We start from the raw sequence: 24,863 nt of genomic DNA, 5'->3' as shown, positions 1-24,863 counted from the left end.
CAGAATGGCCTGTAGGTGGCAGCATAGTGCATATGCACACATAACGTCGCAGTATCAGTATAAAGATGGCCGCCCCATTTGCGACTTGCATCAGGGAAGAACAGCGTTCTGTTATTCGGTTTTTGCATAGTGAAGGTGTGAAACCTATTGAAATTCATCGACGAATGAAGGTTCAGTACGGTGATGCATGTTTGTCACAGCAGCAAGTCTACGAATGGAGCAGGACGTTCGCAAATGGTGTGACTTCAGTGGAAGATGCTCCTTGTCTAGGTCAGGCATAACGAGTTATGACTACTCAGAACATTGCGCCAGTTGAAGCCATAGTGAAGGAAAACCGCCAAGTGACACTGAATGACATTGCAGCATGTTTACAGATTAGTCATGGGTCAGCACACCACATTGTGCATGATGTGCTCCAGTTTCAAAAAGTGTCTGCAAGATGGGTGCCACGACAGCTGACTCCTGAAATGAGAGAACGACGTGTTGATGCTTGTGAAGAACTTCTGCGGCGCTTTGAACGAGAAGGTGATGGCTTCCTTGCAAGAATCGTTACTGGGGACGAAACCTGAGTTTACTTCCTCCAACCGGAAGCGAAGAGAGGTAGCAAGGAATGGCGCCATTCCTCATCACCAAAACCAAAGAAGTTTCGAACAGAACCATCAGCAGGGAAGGTTATGCTGACTCTCTTTTGGGACGAAAAAGGCATCATTTTGGAGCATTACATGCCTAAAGGGGCCACTGTCACCAGTACATCATACACAGATCTCCTAAAAAAATCATCTACGGTCTGCAATCAAATCAAAGCCACGTTGATTGCTGTCAGCGGGTGTCCTTTTGCAACATGACAATGCAAGACTCCATACTGCCCGTACAACAGTTGCAACAACCACAGACCTGTAATTTGAGTGTCTTCCTCATCCATCATACTCACCAGACCTTGCCCCAAGTGATTTCCATATGTTTGGACCACTCAAAGACGCAATGGGAGGAAAGAAGTTCCGTTCTGATGAAGAGATACGCCACGCGGTGCATGAGTGGTTGCGCGGACTACCGAAAGAATTTTTTCTAAAGGAATTTATGCACTTTGTAAGCGCTGGAGGACTTGCATTGAGCGTGGGGGAGATTATGTTGAAAAGTAATACAGCTTTATACCACTTCTGCACAATAAATAATATTTAAAAATATATTTAAGGTTTTCATTTGACTCACCCTCATACGTAACACTAAAATTCTTGCGAAAATTTTGTCTTATGCTAATGTCTGAAAGCAAGTCTTGGAGAGGTTTCAGAGAAAGGTAAAACTTACTTATAAGCAGTTTTCATACAACAATGTCCAAAATGTAAATTGGAAAAGTTGCGAAATCGAAGCTGCAACGATCAAAATATTTACAGAACCGAAAGTTCTATTCCTTGACATCGCAGCTGTTAATGAGATGTATAAGTGCCTCTAGCTGCCAAACACGCTTGACGTGCTCTCTATGAAGCTGTTCAAGAGCTCCACTGGCAGTCGGTCCTCCGCCTGAGAAACAGCTGAGCAGCGAGATGGAGGAGTGGTTGATGGCGCACCGTGTGTTGCAGGAGGGCTACCTCCCGAAGTGTGTCCTGTACTCTACGGTATTCACACCCTGGGAACTCGCTGGCCAGTCCATACTAAGGATATCCTCAAGTTCAAGAAATTCACCCACCAGAGAAGCTCTAAGCGAGATGACATTGTCCATGATGCTGCAGTGAGGACCACATGTACCTATGAAAATCTGTGAATGTGATTGCGTGAAGGGACTTCAAAAAGTAAGTTACACATTATTATGGGAGGTTAACTAACTTTTACTGTACTACACTTCAAAGTAATAGAGATATATGATTTCTTCAACATAGTCACCAACTCTCTATAAACAACGATCGGAACGTTCTACAAGGCTTTGAATTCCTCGACAACGGCTTCTTGGTCACGGAGCCATTGGAGAACCGCTGTGTGAATGTCCTCATCGTTAGAAAATCTGCGATTGCTGAGAATCACTTCGGTTGCCTGGACGTTGTCGTCTTTGGTCGCTGTCGACGGCCTAACCTTACCGATCAGCATCACCCACTTCTGCGTGTCTTGGTCAAATTGTTGGCACCATTCCAGCATGGCTGGACGCGACACTGCATTTGGCCCATATTTCGTCAGAATTTCGCTGTGAATCTGTGTGCAATTTAAACATTTTGTCCGCAAGTATCGTAATGTCCTGCGTACTTCAAATTTGTACTATGTTTCCAGTTGCCTCGTCATTTCACTCCCCCTCTGTGATGCATCTGCTAACTGTGCTGGGACAGAACTATATCTGCAGGAAACTCAGAACATGTATTCCCTTCCGACAATGCGCCACTCTTCTTCTTTAGATGTCTTAGCGTGGTACGACATGTACAGGGCTATTACAAATGATTGAAGCGATTTCATAAATTCACTGTAGCTCCATTCATTGACATATGGTCACGACACACTACAGATACGTAGAAAAACTCATAAAGTTTTGTTCGGCTGAAGCCGCACTTCAGGTTTCTGCCAGAGAGCGCTCGAGAGCGCAGTGAGACAAAATGGCGACAGGAGCCGAGAAAGCGTATGTCGTGCTTGAAATGCACTCACATCAGTCAGTCATAACAGTGCAACGACACTTCAGGACGAAGTTCAACACGATCCACCAACTGCTAACTCCATTCGGCGATGGTATGCGCAGTTTAAAGCTTCTGGATGCCTCTGTAAGCGGAAATCAACGGGTCGGCCTGCAGTGCGCGAAGAAACGGTTGAACGCGTGCGTGCAAGTTTCACGCGTAGCCCGCGGAAGTCGACGAATAAAGCAAGCAGGGAGCTAAACGTACCACAGCCGACGGTTTGGAAAATCTTACGTAAAAGGCTAAAGCAGAAGCCTTACCGTTTACAATTGCTACAAGCCCTGACATCCGATGACAAAGTCAAACGCTTTGAATTTTCGGCGCGGTTGCAACAGCTCATGGAAGAGGATGCGTTCAGTGCGGAACTTGTTTTCAGTGATGAAGCAACATTTTTTCTTAATGGTGAAGTGAACAGACACAATGTGCGAATCTGGGCGGTAGGGAATCCTCACGCGTTCGTGCAGCAAATTCGCAATTCACCAAAAGTTAACGTGTTTTGTGCAATCTCACGGTTTAAAGTTTACGGCCCCTTTTTCTTCTGCGAAAAAAACGTTACAGGACACGTGTATCTGGACATGCTGGAAAATTGGCTCTTGCCACAACTGGAGACCGACAGCGCCGACTTCATCTTTCAACAGGATGGTGCTCCACCGCACTTCCATCATGATGTTCGGCATTTCTTAAACAGGAGATTGGAAAACCGATGGATCGGTCGTGGTGGAAATCATGGTCAGCAATTCATGTCATGGCCTACACGCTCTCCCGACTTAACCCCATGCGATTTCTTTCTGTCGGGTTATGTGAAAGATTCAGTGTTTAAACCTCCTCTACCAAGAACCGTGCCAGAACTGCGAGCTCGCATCAACGATGCTTTCGAACTCATTGATGGGGACATGCTGCGTCGAGTGTGGGAGGAACTTGATTATTGGCTTGATGTCTGCCGAATCACTAAAGGGGCACATATCGAACATTTGTGAATGCCTAAAAAAAACTTTTTGAGTTTTTGTATGTATGTGCAAAGCATTGTGAAAACATCTCAAATAATAAAGTTATTGTAGAGCTGTGAAATCGCTTCAATCATTTGTAATAACCCTGTATAATTTACTTCCTGTAGTCACCTCATGTTGCCTGAGATCTTACTTTAAAATCGCAAACCGAAGTCCCTCTAAATTTGTTTTCGGATGTGTTCCGCCTTGAGCAAAGACAGTATGTGAACTTCCGTACGCTCATCATGTTGCATCCTCATACCCCCAGACTAGGATCCTACCACCACAAAAATATGAAATTTCCTACAATATCCTTGCTTTTCAGCACACTACTAACAATAAAACACAGTTACAAGTTTTGAGAGTCATTATTTCATCAGCTTTCTGTCCATGTTTAAATCGTCAATCATACGCACTCGAACAAGCAGAGTAGAAGTCATAAAACAAAGCTATTAATGCCAAAAGTCCTACACTTACTTTAAAATCGCAAACCGAAGTCCCTCTAAATTTAGCCGGCCGGTGTGGCCGTGCGGTTCTAAGCGCGTCAGTTTGGAGCCGCGTGCCCGCTATGGTCGCAGGTTCGAATCCCGCCTCGGGCATGGATGTGTGTGATGTCCTTAGGTTAGTTAGGTTTAAGTAGTTCTAAGTTCTAGGGGACTGATGACCTCAGTAGTTAAGTCCCATAGTGCTCAGAGCCATTTGAACCCGAGCCTCCCTCTAAATTTGTTTACGGATGAGTTCCGTCTTAAGCAAAGACAATTGTCTCATCTTTTTATCTAGATATCTTTCACTGAAGTTACTGCATAATCAGTGGATTGTTTGTTTTCCTTCCACTAAATAAGAGGAAAATTTTTCTTTGCTATATGTAAATATAGAACTTTCAGTTTTCATGAAAATATTCACGAATTTCAAAACAAATATTTTTTTATATGTAGATACCTTGTTAACACATACTGTACTGCAGTTTTCGTGAGTTTTTCTGTGTTTTGTGTTACAGATGTTTTCTTTCACAGTTTGTCATCTTCAACCACAGACAATTGAATTAGGCGTGAGGCAGTACAATTACTAGATACTGGATAACAATTCGAAAGGAAATAACGAAACACCCATTTATCACTTAAGCACGTTTGTTTGTATTAACACTTTAACATTACATGTTTACTTTGTTCCAAAATAAAAAAAAGAACCCAGCAAAAGATCCCAGCAAACCGTACACACAGAAGTGATGCATTAAAACAACGGCTCAATGTGGCGACCACCTACGTTGTTGCAGACACTATACCTATGAAGCATGTTCTGGTACACACTATCCATCCCACCTGGCGTCTCTTCAGTTTCTAGTGCAGCGCCCACAACGCGTGTCAGCGAAGCTTCGTCTGTCTCTACAGGAGTCTCGTACATTAAACTTTGCAAGGCAGACGTTAATTGACATCAGGTGACTGTCTGAAGTAGTACACGTCATCCTGTCTAACCCATTGCGTACAATTCTGAGATTTTTCCCTTTCCCGCAGCAGACATAGACACGTTACACATCTGATTTGAAGCCGTCGTAGAACGGAAACTGTACGTTTCCGGACATGTGTTCCTATTCAAAATATTATGTACTCACTCCCCTATACAAGTTCTAGAAATTTGCAACGGGAATTTCCAAACACTCTGTAGATGAAATCATAAACGATGACGGTCTAGTTTAGGCTCGTTCTGGGCATCTACGTCAACCATTCCCTGAGAACCAATGAGCGTTCAGTAGCGTTTTGAAGAATCTGCTGTGAATGTCGTAGCCAGTGCCATATCTTAAGGAGTTATTTAGTGAATTCTTATTGCATTTGCTGAGAGTTGTCATAGCAGATGGTGATGATAAGCGACCAATTCTACATAAGCAAGAGAGAGACGTATTTGCAGCATACAAGCTTTCTTGAAGATCAAAGAAAGTGTAAGCGCGTCCTGGAGCTATCACTTGGAACTGGCAACAATGCCCGTCCGTTCTTCTACCTCCGAGAAGCGTCCTCGTTCGTGAATCGTACTTCAACGTACGTGCTTTTGTGTATTACGGCGGTACGTACTACAACTGCTGTTGGACCGTTTTGCATTAGTTGCCTCCTGGACACATACGCTAAGTGAGTACAGCGTATAGCTAATCTTCTCTACATTTTTCCTGGTATTTCTTCACCAATTTACGTCACTGTTGCATTGGCTCTATCAGTCACAACACGACGATCCACCGTCAATGGCTATCGCTTTTCAGATAACGCAATACTCGTCTCCTAAAGCTTTTTTTCTCAATGATACATATAGTGGTGACAGAAAAGTGAGGATTATGTAAGACAAAAATTTTATTGCACGTCAACGAGAACGTTACCCATGAACGTTTTATCACATGGTGACGAAGCTGATTATCGAATGTAAAAGTATTGATAACAGCAGGTACTTCAAGCTACTCGAGAGTAGTGATGTCACGAAACAAGGCAATAAATCTCATTTCTATGACACAATTCTATATTTCAATAAGCAGCTGATTCGTTGATATCAATTACAGCATGTTGTTCACCATGTCGAAGCCCTCGCCTGTAGGATGAAGCACGTTGTTCATATCGTTCCCTGATTCCTTCTTCTTTTTTTATATGAATTATTTTAGTGTTTCCCTCGTCTAAAAGTTGACAATTATTTTCTGTGGCATTAGAGCTTTCAGGCCCTTTTAGTCGTGAATACACTGACGGAAATGGAAAGTGTTATACCGACAACACCTTGACTGAAAGCTACTAAACAGAGCGTGCAAGTGTAGCTCATTGCCATCTTTTGAATCTTTCAGACTTTAAGAATGGTCGAATCATTGGCATGAGCGACATGGGAACGTCATAACGACAGATCGCAAAGACAGCCGGTTGAACTGCAATGACGAGTGGTGACGGGGTGGACTAGGATAAAAATGTGGCCATACAAGTAGGCATGGGTCGTTCCAGAAGGACTGCGCCATGAGAAGATCGTTCGGTGTTCGACTGATTCTGAGGAATGGATGGATGACAACTGAAAACAGAGCCAGAGTCCTATGGAACATTTAGTGTCATTCTTCGGCGTTCAGTGATGACTTTCGCTTCTGTCTGTGGCGGACAGATCGACATCAACATGTCCGTTGATGACCCGACGAAAGGTCTCAGGACGCAGCAATTGTTGGACTCGCATTTCTCGAACTCCTGGAATCATAGTGTGGAGAACTACCGCATATGGTAATAGGAATGATGTAGTAATTGTTTTAGGGAGGCTTAAGGGCCGACAGTATGTGGCAAGACAGTTCAACATTGTTGTCACACCCTTCATGATCAGCATATTCCAGCTGTAGAACACGAGAGCAACACTGTTGTTGACATCGCAAACGCCTCCATTAATGTATCGATCCTTGACTGGCCTGCCCTGTTATCTGATTTGTCACCCGCAGAACATGTATGTATGGGGATACGTATAGTTTCATACAGACCTCTGGCCAAACATCAAAAAATCTTCGTGGACTGACACAGAGTGTGTTCGAGGCAAGATAGCCTTCAGAGAAAGTTTCCTTCCTTGCCACAACGATTACATGAGCGTATCTGTACCTGGGGGGAGGGGGAGGGGTAGAGGGGTTGCACCTCATACTGACGTTGATGAAGGACATCCGTTACGAATGGAATGAAAACATACACTCCTGGAAATGGAAAAAAGAACACATTGACACCGGTGTGTCAGACCCACCATACTTGCTCCGGACACTGCGAGAGGGCTGTACAAGCAATGATCACACGCACGGCACAGCGGACACACCAGGAACCGCGGTGTTGGCCGTCGAATGGCGCTAGCTGCGCAGCATTTGTGCACCGCCGCCGTCAGTGTCAGCCAGTTTGCCGTGGCATACGGAGCTCCATCGCAGTCTTTAACACTTGTAGCATGCCGCGACAGCGTGGGCCTGAACCGTATGTGCAGTTGACGGACTTTGAGCGAGGGCGTATAGTGAGCATGCGGGAGGCCGGGTAGACGTACCGCAGAATTGCTCAACACGTGGGGCGTGAGGTCTCCACAGTACATCGATGTTGTCGCCAGTGGTCGGCGGAAGGTGCACGTGCCCGTCGACCTGGGACCGGACCGCAGCGACGCACGGATGCACGCCAAGACCGTAGGATCCTACGCAGTGCCGTAGGGGACCGCACCGCCACTTCCCAGTAAATTAGGGACACTGTTGCGCCTGGAGTATCGGCGAGGACCATTCGCAACCGTCTCCATGAAGCTGGGCTACGGTCCCGCACACCGTTAGGCCGTCTTCCGCTCACGCCCCAACATCGTGCAGCCCGCCTCCAGTGGTGTCGCGACAGGCATGAATGGAGGGACGAATGGAGACGTGTCGTCTTCAGCGATGAGAGTCGCTTCTGCCTTGGTGCCAATGATGGTCGTATGCGTGTTTGGCGCCGTGCAAGTGAGCGCCACAATCAGGACTGCATACGACCGAGGCACACAGGGCCAACACCCGGCATCATGGTGTGGGGAGCGATCTCCTACACTGGCCGTACACCACTGGTGATCGTCGAGGGGACACTGAATAGTGCACGGTACATCCAAACTGTCATCGAACCCATCGTTCTACCATTCCTAGACCGGCAAGGGAACTTGCTGTTCCAACAGGACAATGCACGTCCGCATGTATCCCGTGCCACCCAACGTGCTCTAGAAGGTGTAAGTCAACTACCCTGCCCAGCAAGATCTCCGGATCTGTCTCCCATTGAGCATGTTTGGGACTGGATGAAGCGTCGTCTCACGCGGTCTGCACGTCCAGCACGAACGCTGGTCCAACTGAGGCGCCAGGTGGAAATGGCATGGCAAGCCGTTCCACAGGACTACATCCAGCATCTCTACGATCGTCTCCATGGGAGAATAGCAGCCTGCATTGCTGCGAAAGGTGGATATACACTGTACTAGTGCCGACATTGTGCATGCTCTGTTGCCTGTGTCTATGTGCCTGTGGCTCTGTCAGTGTGATCATGTGATGTATCTGACCCCAGGAATGTGTCAATAAAGTTTCCCCTTCCTGGGACAATGAATTCACGGTGTTCTTATTTCAATTTCCAGGAGTGTATAATCATTTAAAACCGGCTATGAGTTGATCTCTCCAACTGTTGCGGACGGTACACAATTCGTCGATCCACCAACATATTGGGCAAACTCATTCACGATGTGGTTTTGAGCACGTCCAAACACGATCCTCTTCGCGGTTTTGAGCACGTACAAACACGATCCTCTTTGCGGTTTTGAGCACGTCCAAACACGACAGATCCTCTTTGCCAGCTTGTCACATGTCCACTTCGACCCATTTTCAGTACTGAAATATGGAAACGCCACAACCACAGTACACTGCCGTACCTAATACGGTGTAGGAAAACCGTTGACATTCAAAACAGGTTCCAGCCGTCTTGGAATGGATAAATACAGGTCCTGTATGATTTTCGTGGGAATCTTATACCGTTATTCCTGTAAAACAGAGGCAAGTTCGGGCAACGAAGATGAGATGGATAGCAATCACGCATCCTTCCCTCCAGACAGTAATAATAATAAAAAAATATGATCTAGTGACTATGGTGGCCAGGTGAGATGTGACAATTCATCTCCACGTTCACAAAACCAGTCTTCGACGACGCGAGCTGTGTGAACGAGGGCCTGTAGTCTTGGAACATAGCATCTCTACTTGGGAACGAACCTTCTATCATGGGGTGGACCTGATCAACCAAAATGGTCATATAATCCTTGGCCGTAATGCGACCACGCAGAGTAACCGTGGGGCCAACGGAATAGCGCGAAATGGCTGCCCACATCGTCACTTAACCCACACCATATTTCACTCTTGGGGTACAAACTCGGCCAGAAGTTGGAAATAGTTCAAGACTCACCAGACCAAATGACAATCTTCCATTGCTCCATAGTTCACGTTTTATGGTTTCGGCAACAAGTTTTCCTGCTACGAGCATTTTGTCACAGATGAGTGGTTTTGGAATTCGAGCTCGAGCTGCAGTTCCAGCTTATGGAGCTCCCTTCTTGTTGTTTTGGTGCTGGCAGGGTTCGCGAGTGCGATATTCAGTTCTGCAGTGACTCTTCCAGCTACTGTGCGCAGGTCATAGGCCTCTGTATCATCTGACCGCCTATCATGGTCAATGAACCCACAATTCCAACCGCTTTGTGACTTAGCGGATAATGTTTTTCCGCTTTCCTTATATGCAGCATAAATCTTCGATACTGTGCCTCTCGAAACACTAAACACTTCGTCTACCTTGGTTACAGAAGCACCGATCATACGACCATCAACCATTTGCCCACGTTCGAATTCACGCATGTCCGACATAATGCACTCACAACTATACAGAACAGTGTTCTGACCACTAATAACACTTGCAACGTATTGGGGATACTTCATGGGGGCCGTTCGTGCTTAAATACAGCAGCGCAACCTGTAGGCCTGGCTAGCATCTGCATTTATGTTGAAGCACACATTTCTCGTGGGGTTTCCATATTCTTGCGCAATCCCTGTACAACCGACCAGGACATACACCACACTTCAACGTCACGACCGCTTGATATCAGTTCTATACACAGTGATATCAAGCGAAAAATGTGCTTTTTTAAGGAGTTGAGCAATCTTTTGTCGGGCGAACTTATATAGTATCAGTAATGGAACCAACCTACACAACAATGGTAGTTAACATCATTTTTGCTGTTTAAATTAGGCTTGAAGACTCTAGAGGGTAAGACATTAAGTGACTTGAAGGCATAGCGATAAAGAGGGAACTGAATATCTTCGAAGTCCATTTTGGTACGCTCTCCGTTGTACTGTAAGTGCATGTTTCACCGGTGGAGCCCTTCCGCTCCGCTTTTCTGGCTTCCGTCAGTTCGTGCAATGCCGCCTCTGGCTGGCTGGAATCTCGCGAGTCACCGCCTCAGGCCAGGGTCACGGACGCACACCGGCCTCTATTTTCGGAGTTGTAGCTAAACTTCACGCTGACTTGCGGCCCGCAAGTGACGATGCTGGCGTAACAAAGCTACGGAGTGTGCTCACAGTTTCGTTCCAACATGACGCTGCACATTTCCTCCAAACTCCGTCCCGCATTGCAAAGACTCTTACGACGGCCGGCGAATAGTAAAATGAAATCTTACATCGCAAAAGTGTTCCGAGATGTCTCATTTAAATCTTGACGATCTGAAATATATAGAGGTTTCATTTACCTAAAGAACACAACCTGTTTACATTCTGCGTCACGAAGTCTACAATGAGTCTACAGTGCGCTATAGGCATCTGATGTCAGCTGCCTATACGAGTATACTCAAACTGGCCATTGCATTCAATAGTTATCGAATGATCTGTTGGGCTGTTATGATAATAAATTCAGATAAAATGAATGTCTATTAATATACTGAAACAAAATTATTCCTAAATGAATTTGAGAGAACGTAAGAAACGAAGTCAGACACGAGAAAACACTGAAACATTAAAATATGAAGAAAACTGAAGACAAATTTACGTTGGGTAGACATTACAGTTCATCATTTAAGATAGCAGATGGCACAGATTCAACAACAGAGATAGTTTTGTCAAAGCAATTAAATATTTCTTTAAAGGTCAGTAGAGTTCAAGAAATTAATCAAAAACACGCATAGTTGATAAGGACAATAATGATGTTCTGAAATACTGCCGTATTTTATCGCGTAATTCCTCCTTTTTTTCGAAAAATTTTCTTGAAAACACTAGGGACGGCATAATGCAAGTAGTAGAGTGGTGCTTCTAGGAATTCATAATAGAAACGAAACAATGTATTAGGTAGGTAGAAGTTATATTTACGGTAACTTGTGAAAAAACTGGTGCCTACCGGTATTTATTTGCAACTAACACAAAGAACTGGATTCATACCACAGTTTCATTGTACCTACAATGAAGAGCAGTAATACAGTGTTTCATTGTTTCTTTTCTCTCACTATTCTGCGGCCTCACTTTCGTCACTATTATCACTATTTTCAGCTTCAGAAAACACGTCATCTCCTTCATTTTCACTATTCCACGGCATGTCGTCTTGGGAATTCCAGTTTTTTTTTTTTTAATCGTCTTAACAACATCGCCACTAATTTTCTCTGTTGCACGGATTATCCTCTCGCACATCGTCCGTATTGGTGGCTTCCTCATCTTGCCTCCTGGAGTCAGCTGATGAGATCCCGCCGCCAACCATTCTCAACAGAAGTGTCGAAGATCTTCTCTGAAAGGCCTGTTGAGGGTAGCGTCTAAAGGTTGAAGAATGGACTTTAAACCTCCAGGGATGATGACAGGATGGGACTTCATCCGTTTCATTTTCTCCTTTACAGCATCCACAGGGTGACCCCGAAAACTGTCTACGACAAGAAGCGACTTCTTTTGTAATAATGCCCCTGGTCGTCTTCCCCAGACTTTGTCCAACCAGTCCACCATCAAATCTGCTGTCATCCGGCCCGTTTCCTGAGCTCTTAAGTGAATTGCATGTGGAGAGGTTTGCCTTTGGAAATGTCTCCTTTCAAAGATGGCATATGGTAGAAGTTTATTGTCGTCTGCTGTAATGAACAACATGTCTGTGCACCTTAGTTTTTCCGCTCCGGTCGTCTTCACAACAACACTTTTTGAGCCGACTTGAGCAACGACGGTGTTATACGGCATACCAAAAAACACTGGCGTCTGGTCACCGTTACCAACCTGGGAGAGCAAATAGTATTGCTGCCGCACTTGTATTACGTAACAATGGAACTCGTTTACCTTATATGTGTAGTCTCGAGGTAAAAGCTCGCACAAAGATGTTTTCGTTCGTAGACTGATATTTTGCCATCTGATAAAACGAATCACCCAACCAATATTGGCTTTAATATCCTTTCTGTCTATGTTGAGGGCGGCACCTATCTCGCGAGCTTTGCTATGAATTATTTCGTAAGTCCATTGACAAAAGCAATCGCACCATTATCAATTTCGGGGTATTTCCCTCTTTTAGGCCCACGGAAAGATATGGAGCTTGCCTTTGCAGTCTTGAGTTTATCTTTTCTGCTCTGCTAATACCGTATTGAATTAGGACTAACGGAGAATTGTCTTCCTACAGCTTTCATTCCCTTCGTAACGGCCTAAGTTAACATATTTAATTTAAATTTTACCAGTGTAGTTTGAATATTTAGATATTATGACGACTTGTAACAAACTGACCTAGAAATAGGTGTGCAACTTCACTTATGGTGTGTTGTGACAATGGATATATTTTTATGTCAAGTACCGCTGTGTCTTTTGTTGTCCACAGTCGAAGCCATCTGACGGCCGCCCCAGTGAGAACGAACCAGGAGAGGCAATTATGCGCGATATTAATCAAATAATTTTTGAATGATGAAAAATGTTAGGGGAGGCGAATTTACGAGTTGGGAGCTTATGCAATAAAATACCGTATTTGAGGTATGAAGAAGGAGAAATGAGGCACCGATTTATAATTCGAAAATCGTATAACACTGCAGCTTAACCACATCTGACGAAAAAGGGCAGAACCAGAATTATATGTGAAGCCATAGTTCTATTTATTTCTACGTATATTGTATGTATATTAATTGCTGTGTGCGCTCGATGAAATAGTCACGTTGCCCTTGGCTGAATAGATCACGTCTGCTATGCTCGCTGTAATTGGCTAACTAGATCACATGTCCTGTGTTCATGTTCCCTAATAAAACATATTGTACTGCGTAATCTCGTTTTAACAGTTTGCGAAGCTATCGTGCAGTATTTGGTGGTTTTTGTATTTATACCTGCTCATTGCGCAGATATGCAGTTTCAGTGCTACAGTGCATTAAAGGTCTATCCAAGAGACGTCCTTTTCTTCTCGGTTTGTTGTGCTATAGTGCCTGAAAGTGCGATACCGATGTATAAAAGTTTAACAATAATAGCTTTGTTACATACAACAAATATATTCTGTTGTCCTTTTAAAGGACAATAGTCATTCTTACAGACATATCAGCATTATTTCAGCGGTACAGAAGATTTCACAATTTTGTTTCATAGGGTTAACACTTGATGGAGGTCACCGTGTTCTTGACGGGGAGGAAGAGGACACACCGTTTGATAAAACTTCAGAAATATCTATAATGCCACCAGTGAATGCATCAAATCTTGACTTGTCGGACGAAGATCGTGGGGAAGTAGATAGCATGTCACCCAATAACTTACAGGGAGTATGCTGAGGGCTGAAACAGAAATCTTTCAACGCTGCATTTCAAAACTGTGGGTACAGATGGAGATGAACAAAGGCAAGAACAGCAGTTAATGGAAAATCAGTTCCAAGGAAATAATAAAAGTCGTAATATCAGTGCTTAAGTAGTAATCGTGAAAACAATAATTTGGACGAAAGTAAAACAATTACAAGTTGTAGTAAACACAGTGCAATGATGTGCTGCAACTCCTAGTGGAGAAGAGTAACAGATATGCTGCAAGGAAGAATAAACTTGGTGACATAAACATTGAAGAAATAAAATGTTTCTTAGGTATCCTGCTTCTCAGTGGTTATGTTCCACTTCCGAAACGAAGATTGTGTTGCGAAAATAAATGAAGCTTTTGCAAGTGCACTTTCTAGAGACAGATTTGAATTTATTTTTTCCAACCTTCACTGTAGTGATAATGATGCTCTTGACTGGAATGATAGTTTTTCAAAGGTTCGCCCTCTTTTCCAAGCTCTAAATTACCTGTTTCAAGATTTCGCTCCTCACCATGAAAACCACAGTGTTGATTAGTCAATGGTTCCATATTGTGGGCGCCAATGGTGCAAACCGTTTGTAAGAGGCAAGTCAATTAGATACCGATAGAAGTTGTCGGTACGTGCCACTTCAAGCGGTTGCATTTTATGGATAGAGCTTTTAAGTATTAAAAACAAAAATTTTAGATATATACAGATTGTTCAAGCTAGGACCATCCATTGTTTTGCAATATGTAGGTATACTCACAAAAAGGATTCGTAACTTCCCTTTTCACTTAGTTTTTGACAACTTCACAACTTACAGTACCACCTCTAGAAGAATTGAAGAATCACAAGCTACGAAGGACAGAAACTACAAGGGAAAATAGATCATCAGAATGTCCCCTTATGCTAAAACAATGAAATGAAAAGCAAGCCCCGGGGATTCTATCAGTTTCTAGTGACAGAGGATACATCCACTGTGATAACAAAGTGGAGTGACAACAGCATAGTAGATGTTGCCTCAAATGCATTTCCAGCCGAACCATTGCACAACATACTCCAGGAAAGAAAGGAAGAAAATTTCTGTCACCCAGCCACGTACAGTCTATGTGTATAACCAGAGTAGGGGTGGAGTGGACTGTTGTGCCCAAAATATTGGTTTTTACAGTGTTTCAATTTGTAGTAAAAGTGGTTTATGCCATTGATATCCCACTGTATCAATGTTGCTATACGAAATGCCTGGCAGTTACGTCATTACGATGATGGACGATTAAACTAGCCGTCATTCCGCCATGCGGGTGCAATGACTCTGCAGTAGGAAGCGGAGCAGATCATCTAGCTTGGAAAATACTGATTCAAGGTATGATAGAATTGATCACCTCATAATAATACAAGAAAAACATACAAGACCGCTTATAAAACTCTAATACGACCTATTCTTGAGTACTGCTCGAGCGTTTGGGATCCCTATCAGGTCGGATTGAGGGAGGACATAGAAGCAATTCAGAGGCAGGCTGCTAGATTTGTTACTGGTAGGTTTGATCATCACGCGAGTGTTACGGAAATGCTTCAGGAACTCGGGTGGGAGTCTCTAGAGGAAAGGAGGCGTTCTTTTCGTGAATCGCTACTGAGGAAATTTAGAGAACCAGCATTTGAGGCTGACTGCAGTACAGTTTTACTGCCGCCAACTTACATTTCGCGGAAAGACCACAAAGATAAGATAAGAGAGATTAGGGCTCGTACAGAGGCATATAGGTAGTCATTTTTCCCTCGTTCTGTTCGGGAGTGGAACAGGGAGAGAAGATGCTAGTTGTGGTACGAGGTACCCTCCACCACGCACCGTATGGTGGACTGCGGAGTATGTATGTAGATGTAGATGTACTAAATGCCACACGTTTAATGCTGCCTTTCATGTAACATGTTTTGCTAGCTACCATACAAAAGACTAAATAACAGTTTTATAGAAATGCTGATAAAATATATGCCCATGTTCCTCCTGTACTTTTAAAAGGACACCTGTTTTTGACAAAATAATACAAAATTCCATTAAATCTACGTGATTATTCTGTAATTCACAATTAAGTGTCTGGCAGAGGGTTCATGGAACCTTCTTTAAGCTACTTCTCTAACGTTCCACTCTCGAACAGCGCGCGGGAAAAACGAACACTTAAATCTTCCCATGCGAACTCTGATTTCTCTTATTGTATTGTGATGATCATTTCAAAATACTTTGACACTCTGAGAAGATAGTTGGTAATTGAAATTTCGTGAGAAGATCCCGCCGCAGCGAATATCACCTTTGTTTTAATGACTGTCACCTTAATTCGTGTATCATATCCGTGGCACTCTCTCCTTCATAGCGCGGTAATTCTTGTCTACGACTTCATTTGCATCCATTCTGTGCAAAATGTTCAGTATTTTTTGTAAAAGTTTTGCAGGCATAACTGGATAAAGTTGACTCTACGGTACGAGTGTCTTAGTAGTAAAGAATAAATGTATTAAAACTTCATGTAATGATGCAGCATTTTTTCACGCATCACAGCGTTTATGACGTCTTGTCTCTTCATCTATGTGTCGTACAATGGTGTATTTGTGTAGGTACATTCAGCTGCCGGCCGCTGTGGCCGAGCGGTTCTAGGGGGCTTCAGTCAGGAACTGCGCTGCTGCAAAGGTCGCAGGTTCGAATCCCGCCTCGGGCATGAATGTGTGTGATGTCTTTAGGTTAGTTAGGTTTAAATAGTTCTACGTCTAGGGGACTGATGACCTCAGATGTTAAGTCCCATGGTGCTTAGAGCCATTTGAACCATTTTTTACATTCAGCTACTTGTCTGAATACTGTCAGCGAAATATGTTACGAATAGCGTTAGTAGCAAAGAAGTAATAAATTTAAGCGTCATGCGCGATGCGGCAGCTTCTCTTGCATCTTACTGCATATGACGTTTTATCTCCTGGACTACGATATGTAGGTGATATTTACCACCATAGCGACTGTTGCCTGACAGTAGGAGGTATGTGACCATGCTTGCCTGAAACCGATCAAGTGGTTTAGGAGTAGATGTGAAACACACACACACACACACACACACACACATATATATATATATATACATTTTTATAATAAGTATGGATATTGTTTTTATCGGTTTTCAATATTTAATAAATCAAACATGAGTTTTATGAGGAATTGACACGTTTCCTGGAAAAGATAAAGCGCCAAATGGAAATAGTTCTGATGGGAGATTTTAACAGAAAGATAGGTTCAAAGGTGGATGACTGGATGACTAAGTTGTTGAAAGATATGGTGAGGATGTCGTAAATTAAACTGGAGAAAGACTAGCAAATATAGGCACTGCACTAGATTTGAAAATTTTAAATCATCTTTCACCCTTAAGTGCATATATAATTGCATGTGTGCAGATTCATGCAAGATATTTGAAAACAATCATAGATTGCATCATACAAAAGGAAAATTGTAGACTAAGAGTGATTGAGATAAGGATATACAGAGGCCCAGGATGTGGTTGCAGCCACTTCCATCTTGCAGCAAAATTTGTGTTTCCAACATCTCAGGAAGATAGTGTTGCTATTAAAATTCTGGATATGCTGCTATCAAAATTCTGGATGCTATTAAATATAATGTAAATAGCTTCAAAGTTGAAAGTGTGAAATTTCTTAAACTGAGACCGATTAGCAAGCTGCAAAGTTTTGATGACGGTGGAAATGCTGAAGAGAAATATCAACAAGTTAAAATATGCTTTCACGAGGCAGCATACGAAGCTCTGAGTCAACAAATAGAAGAGATAAAACAAAGCCCAGAGTGGTGGACAGAAAACATAGAGGAAAATATAAAAATGAAGAAGAAAATATATAACAGTTGGCTCAGTGTGAAAAACCCAGAGGAAAGAAACAAATACGTGGAAATAAACTGGGAGGCCAAAAGAAAATTATTGATTGGAAAAATAAGATGTGGGAAAAGAGACGTGAGTAGATAGATGTACTGGGGCTACAAAGATAGCAGAAGCCTACAAAACAATGAAGAATTTAAGAAGATATGTGAAAGAAGGGACAAATATAACAGTTATTGGCATGCGGAAATGAAAAATCATTTCAAGACATTGCTTACAGAAGGCAGAACCCAGTATAAAGACATAGAACTGGAGTTCGAAAATCTGTTAGAAATGTGGACTCAATAGATACAGCAGAAATTTGAAGATCTCTGAAAGGAAAGGAAAATGAAAAATCTCCTAGATTAGGAGGCATACCAAAAGAATTAGTGAAGTAAGGGCCGAGTATGTAATGGAAATTTATGAACAAGTTGTTTACCGGATGCACGTTAGAGGGAGAATAAGCACCCAAGAAATGGAATTGGGCAAGTCCAATTTATAAGAAAGGTATGTGGAAATTGTCGTGGAGTCAATGTTACAAACTCTATTGGTAGGCTGTGTGATTCAGCCTCAAAAAGATAGAGTAGAAGTGATGTCGATGCACGTTGTGGAGCAAAATGGAGTCCTGAGTGGGAAGGTCATGTAATAAAAAGCATTTTTACTTTAACATAAGATGGCAAAGAGACTGGAAAGGAAGATGAGTAGGCTTTTAGCGCACATACACACATAAAAAAGTTTTGCATCACCCCAGTTCCCGGTTCCGGAACCTGTACAGAAAATAAGAATAGAGATCAACATAAACATCAATTCTGCCCTTTTCATTGCTCATGAAAACCACACATTGCATATACAGCGAGACCTTCAGAGGTGGTGGTCCAGGTTTCTGTACACACCGGTACCTCTAATACCCAGTAGCATGTCCTCTTGCATTGATGCATGCCTGTATTCGTCATGGCATACTATCCACGAGTTCATCAAGGCACTGTTGGTCCAGATTGTCTCACTCCTCAACAGCGATTTGGCGTAGATCCCTCAGAGTGATTGATGGGTCACGTCGTCCATAAACAGCCCTTTTCAATCTACCCCAGGCATGTTCAATAGGGTTCATGTCGGAGAACATGCTGGCCACTCTAGTCGAGCGATGTCGTTATCCCGAGGGAAGTCATTCACAAGATGTGCACGATGGGGGCGTGAATTTTCGTCCATGAAGACGAATGCCTCACCAATATGCTGCCGATATGGTAGCACTAACGGTCGGAGGATGGCATTCACGTATCGTACAGCCGTTACGGCTCCTTCCATGACCACCAGCGGCCACCACATAATGCCACCCTAAAACAACAGGAAACCTCCACCTTGCTGCACGCGCTGGACAGTGTGTCTAAGGCGTTAAGCCTGACCGGGTTGCCTCCTAACACGTCTCCGACGATTGTCTCGTTGGCGGCATATACGACACTCATCGGTGAACAGAACGTGGTGCCAATCCTGAGCGGTCCATTCGGCGTGTTCTTGGGCCCATCTGTACCGCGCTGCATGCTGTTGTGATTGCAAAGATTGACCTCGCCATGAACGTCGGGAGTGAAGTTGCGCATCATGCAGTTTGAGTCGTAACTCGACGTCCTGTGGCTGCACGAAAAGCATTATTCAACATGGTGGCGTTGCTGTCAGGGTTCTTCCGACCATAATCCATAGTAGTAGCCCTAGGGCGGGCTGAGCGAGGCATGTCATCGACGGTTCCTGTCTGTCTGTATCTCCTGCAAGTCCGAACAACATCCCTTTGGTCCACTCCGAGACGCCTGGACACTTCCCATGTTGAGAGCCCTTCCTGGCACGAAGTAACAATGCGGACACGATCGAACCGCGGAATTGACCGTCTAGGCGTAGCTGAACTACAGACAACACGAGCCGTGTACCTCCTTCCTGGTGGAATGAATGGAACTGATCGGCAGTCGGACCCCCTCCGTCTAATAGGCGCTCCTCATGCATGGTTGTTTACATCTTTGGGCGGGTTTAGTGACATTTCTGAGCAGTGAAAGGGACCATGTCTGTCATACAATATCCACAGTCAACGTCTGTCTTCAGGAGTTCTGGGAACCGGGTTGATGCAAAACTTTTTTTGATGTGTGTAGTTCACGAGAAAGCGTATGGCACAGTGCCACTGACGAAACTGAAGCCCTGATGTGGCGTGAGATTGAAAAGAAGTGTCTGCAACGTACACACGATCGTTGTGTGTGCAATCAAAGAGAGGAATAAAATTTCGTCACAGCCTTTCAAAAGTACAAGAGAATTAAAACAGGGACGCAGCTTGTCTCTAACATTGTTTAAGATACACATCCAGACAATCTTAGACTGTGGAGTACACAGCCAGACAATCTCAGACTGTGGAGTAGGAAATATGCAGGACTGGGTATTCAGATAACAAACTATCAATGTTTGTCTATCGCCGCTGACGACCAGGTAGTGATGGCCAGTGATACACAAATAATCGGGTTTCGAACACGGGACGCAAAATTATGAAGCTTTGATACTAACTACTGACCCACCATTCCGTCTGAGCAGATCGCACAGTAAATGGCACATAAAGTACCTCGAAAATATCTCAGAAACTTTGACCATTGTTTTTTCAGGAACGGTCGTGTATCTATAGATACGCCGAGACATGCGTTCACTTATTTCGACTCCTCCTCTTACGCTGGGAATTCCGGTGATGGCATTTGCCGTGTTCTCCTCGTCAGTGGTCTACGCCTATAAGCATAGACTAACAGTTTTAGGTCCACGTGCCACATTTCAACATATGACCCGCTGCCCAGGGGACAGTAAGCATTAACGGCTTGCTCTTTGCACATATACTTGAATGTACCGACCTACCTAAAAACATACGACTTGCAGTGGCTGTAGTTATTAGTCGGCAAGCTACAAAAATACTGATGTAATGTTGTTCAGCACAGTGTTCTCAGTCACCAATTGAAATATTTGTACTTACACCCATTACAGCATGTATATTCCCAAACGATCAATTCCGTGACATTCGCAATGAGAAGATACGTTCTGGAAACTCAGTTTAGAATCGGTCATCATCACAAAAGTTGTTCCAAATACAGAAAAATACTGAAATGTGTAGAAATAATGTCTATATTCAAAACTTTCGGAGCAAAACAGAGAATTCAGAGAGAAATGTTTCAGTAAAAGTACGCTCTAATGTAAACTGTAGCATGCTGTTAACTTTCATTTGAATTTTTAAAATGAGTGAAATAAAAATTGTTACAAAGTACAAATACGGAAACTTGGATTCACGGATCAGGTACATTACGTACTAATGACGGTTCAAATCCCCGTCCAGCCATTTAGATTTAGGTTTTCCGTGATGTCTCGAAATCGCTCCATGTAAATACCAGGATGGTTCCTTTGATACGGTACAGCCGATTTCAACCCCAATCCTTCCCACACCCGTATTTGTGTTCCGACTCTAATGACCTCGATGTCGACGGGACGTTTACCTCTAACTTTCCTTCCTCTGATCTAACTTCAGCCAGCCAGATGAATTTGTCAGGAATTGTTAATTGAACATACGATTACGAAAGTAATACCAGAGACACTAGCTAAGTAAAATGTGTTTCTTCTAAATGAGTTCCTCCTCTATTTTCTGTTTACTAGGTCCTGCAATATTTTAAAAAGGACATTTTCCTCTTCGTCACTTATATAAAAGAAAGTAATACTACATGTAAAATTTACTCCGTGCGCAGGTGATATGGATTTGAGATATTATTTTGTTACAGGAAGTAATTTTATACACGTAGAACACGTAAATATGGTTGACACAAGGACAGTTCAAATGGTTCAAATGGCTCTGAGCACTATGGGACTCAACTGCTGAGGTCATTAGTCCCCTAGAACTTAGAACTAGTTAAACCTAACTAACCTAAGGACATCACACACATCCATGCCCCAGGCAGGATTCGAACCTGCGACCGTAGCGGTCTCGCGGTTCCAGACTGCAGCGCCAGAACCGCGCGGCCACTTCGGCCGGCACACAAGGACAGTGTCCTCTTAAAATAAACGGTATACGTTGACGCATTTCATGGTGAACTATCACAGGAGAACGGCATAATAGGCCGAAATTTCGGTCAAGGTGAATAAGTTACATTCATTTGATAACAGTTAAGGTGGACAACGTTGGTCTTTTCAAAAACGTCAATCACCTGCTCCTTGCAAAGATCCAAATTTGCCAATATGACTACTCAAATATGGAGCTAAGATGCAGTATTTTATAGTAACTCACAATCTGCTCTTTGTAATTTATGTAGAAAACACGCTTCTTAAGATCTGAAGTAATAATGTGGAAGCACCCTTGATTTAAGTTATGATAGAAAATGTTTTTTGGAGTAATGTCTGTTGCAACTGTCAAAATCTGAAGCAACTGCTTTAGAATATTCAAACCAAAATACATATTACACCATACGTTCCATTCAGCAAAGAACTTGCCAATAATTAAAAAGGCTTATGATTTTATGCTTAAGTTTTGGAAGTGCTACGATGTGTACTGCGAGCCTTTGTCAACATTCCCCACCGTCACAAAATTCTCGGAATATCAAATAACGTAAGGTGACTTAAGGTGCTGTGTTCATCAAATACACTTGCATTCCAACATACCTTGGAAAGGTGGCAGCAAGTGAACCCTCTATCATAGGAAATAGTTGCTGCATTGAGGTGGCTACCTAATCAAACAGCAACTAATCTGCTCCATCGCAGGGCAAAGTTAATGTAGTGGACCTACGACACAATAATGTTGACAACATAGGTCAAGATACAATTAACCATGGTTTATGAAAAGATTATGTACTCTCTGCCCGTGAGGTCACTTTTGCTTTGGGTATACGTTGATGTTGATAGTAAACGTGCTTTTAGAGCAAAGTATTGTGTTTCACTGATGATCCTGCTTTCAGATTGGGATTTGATTATGGTTATAGTAAGGCATTGTTTGGTGGAGACGCTGGGTATCCTCATCTACATCACCGTGGTTCCAATTATGCAACGTAAAGCCGTCGCCTTAGCACCAGTTTTTGCCAACAGCCAACTCGAACTTCCCACTCTGCAGCCATCAAATGACAACCCAGCACCCGACCAATGCTGGTACAACCAAGTCCTACGCAAATATAACGTCCCGTGGAAGACCAGATATTTGGAGAACAGGGAACAGCATAGCGGTGTGTTTGCACAGAGGACGCCCTGAACACACCTTGGACCACACAGCGCCACCTAGGTGTGTTGGACGAGGTCGCTCACAAACACGCTATAGCCATTCCCTATCGACGGACAGAGGTACCAACCGCTCGCCTAGTCATCGACTTTAGGAAAACAAAGCGAGGTCGTCATCTAAAGAAGACAGTTTGCCGCAGATGCAAATTCTTCACGACCAACATGTCAGGAAATTTCATTGATGTCATCAGCGATGGCCAATCTCTCTGGGCACTAGTCGACTCAGAGGCTTCCGAAATGTCGGATTCTTGTTATCCTCAGCTAAAGAACCCAATGTTCCGCGATAAGAAAGCGAATAAACTGAAAGTCGCAAATGTGATATACGAAATTAGAAAATCGTAGCTGGCTTCAAACACAGCCTCATCGTCTGAAAGAGTCAAAAGCAGCTTATGATTATTTGTAAGTCGTTACTATTTTCGATACTTTTAGCTTTCAGGCTACTTTATCGTTCGAGTGTTGGTTGAAAAATTTGGAAATTTGCTTTATTATGTGAAAATATAAAAGACTTGCTGAAATATTTTCTAGGTGAGCGGTCTTTTTATTACCTCCTGGTGCCCCCCCCCCCCTCACCACTTTTTAAATTCAAGCCTGGTATGCGTTTCACCAAAAGTTTCTTTGAACTGATCGATTTATCGCAAAGGGAATTTATCGCAAAGGGTTTGCAGACAGTCTGCTCCTTCACTTTGAACAGTGATAAATGGATAATCAAATTCAATTGAGAATGATCCACTTGAAGGACATCCTGCGACGGATGGAAACACCGAGAATGTGCCACGTTCTAGAATTAGTAGCTACTTTCGAAAGGCTCACAATTTGCAGCATTGTTCCGAGAACTGATCGTACCTGCCTTTTTCTGAGTTGAGTGGATAGAATGAAACAGAAACTGTTGTCCATTTTTAAGCTGGAACAATAGTTTTAAATTTTTTTGTTACTTGTTCTGATAATGATGAGCTTGGCTGTGACTTCCTGGACCTGCACTATATGATCGAGAACTGTAGGGTCCCTCCAAATGGATCAGGTGTGCATCAGTGGATGCTAACCATGTAGCTGACTGTGTGTGGGGTGCACACAACGGTTTTTTAGGTTAGACGACTCTCCATCCAGTCCAGATAACGATACTCGTAGGAGACGTGAAAGTGTCAGTATAAGATCCAAAGAAACGTCGCCTACAGGCAAGAGTATTAAAATCTTAATGATTAACAGTCAAAGCAATGGCAACAAAGAGTCAGAGTTTGAAGCGTTCCTAAAAAGCAGTAGAATTCACATAATACTAGGTGCAGAGAGCTGGTTAAAAACAGAAATTTATAGCAGTGAGATTTTAGGGAAAATTTTAATTATGTATTGAAATGAGAGGGAAATGATAAATGGATGTGGTGTATCTGTCGCAGTAGGCAAGGCACTCAAATCCTTCGAGACAGAATTTGAAAACGCATGCGAGTTTGTCTATGCGAGATCCTTTGTCAAAAGTGGACATAAATTTATACTCTGATTCCAATATCGACCACCTCCAGATGTAACCGAAAACTTTGGTGAAAACCTGATTTCACTCGTACGTAACTTCTCTAATAATACTGCCGTAATTTAAGGAAACTTCAATCACTCAACAATCAACTGAGAAATTACATTAATCTAATTGATGAATATGAGAAGTTGTCCTGCAAAATATTACTAAATGCATTTTCTGAGAACTAACTAGAAAATATTGTTTGGAAGACCAAACGTGGTAATCTTATAGCAACGCATAGGACTGACATCTTCGAGAATGTCCATGTAGAAACTGATATCAGTTAACATAAGGCTATTGTAGCAACAACAATGATTACCAAATTGCAAAGGGCAACTAAAACAAATAGAAGGGTTTATACACTC

This window comes from Schistocerca cancellata, chromosome 1 (assembly GCF_023864275.1).
Source record: "Schistocerca cancellata isolate TAMUIC-IGC-003103 chromosome 1, iqSchCanc2.1, whole genome shotgun sequence".
NCBI classification, from domain to species: Eukaryota; Metazoa; Arthropoda; class Insecta; order Orthoptera; family Acrididae; genus Schistocerca; species Schistocerca cancellata.
The sequence above is the reverse complement of the archived record's forward strand: the minus strand, read 5'-3'. Positions refer to the sequence as shown.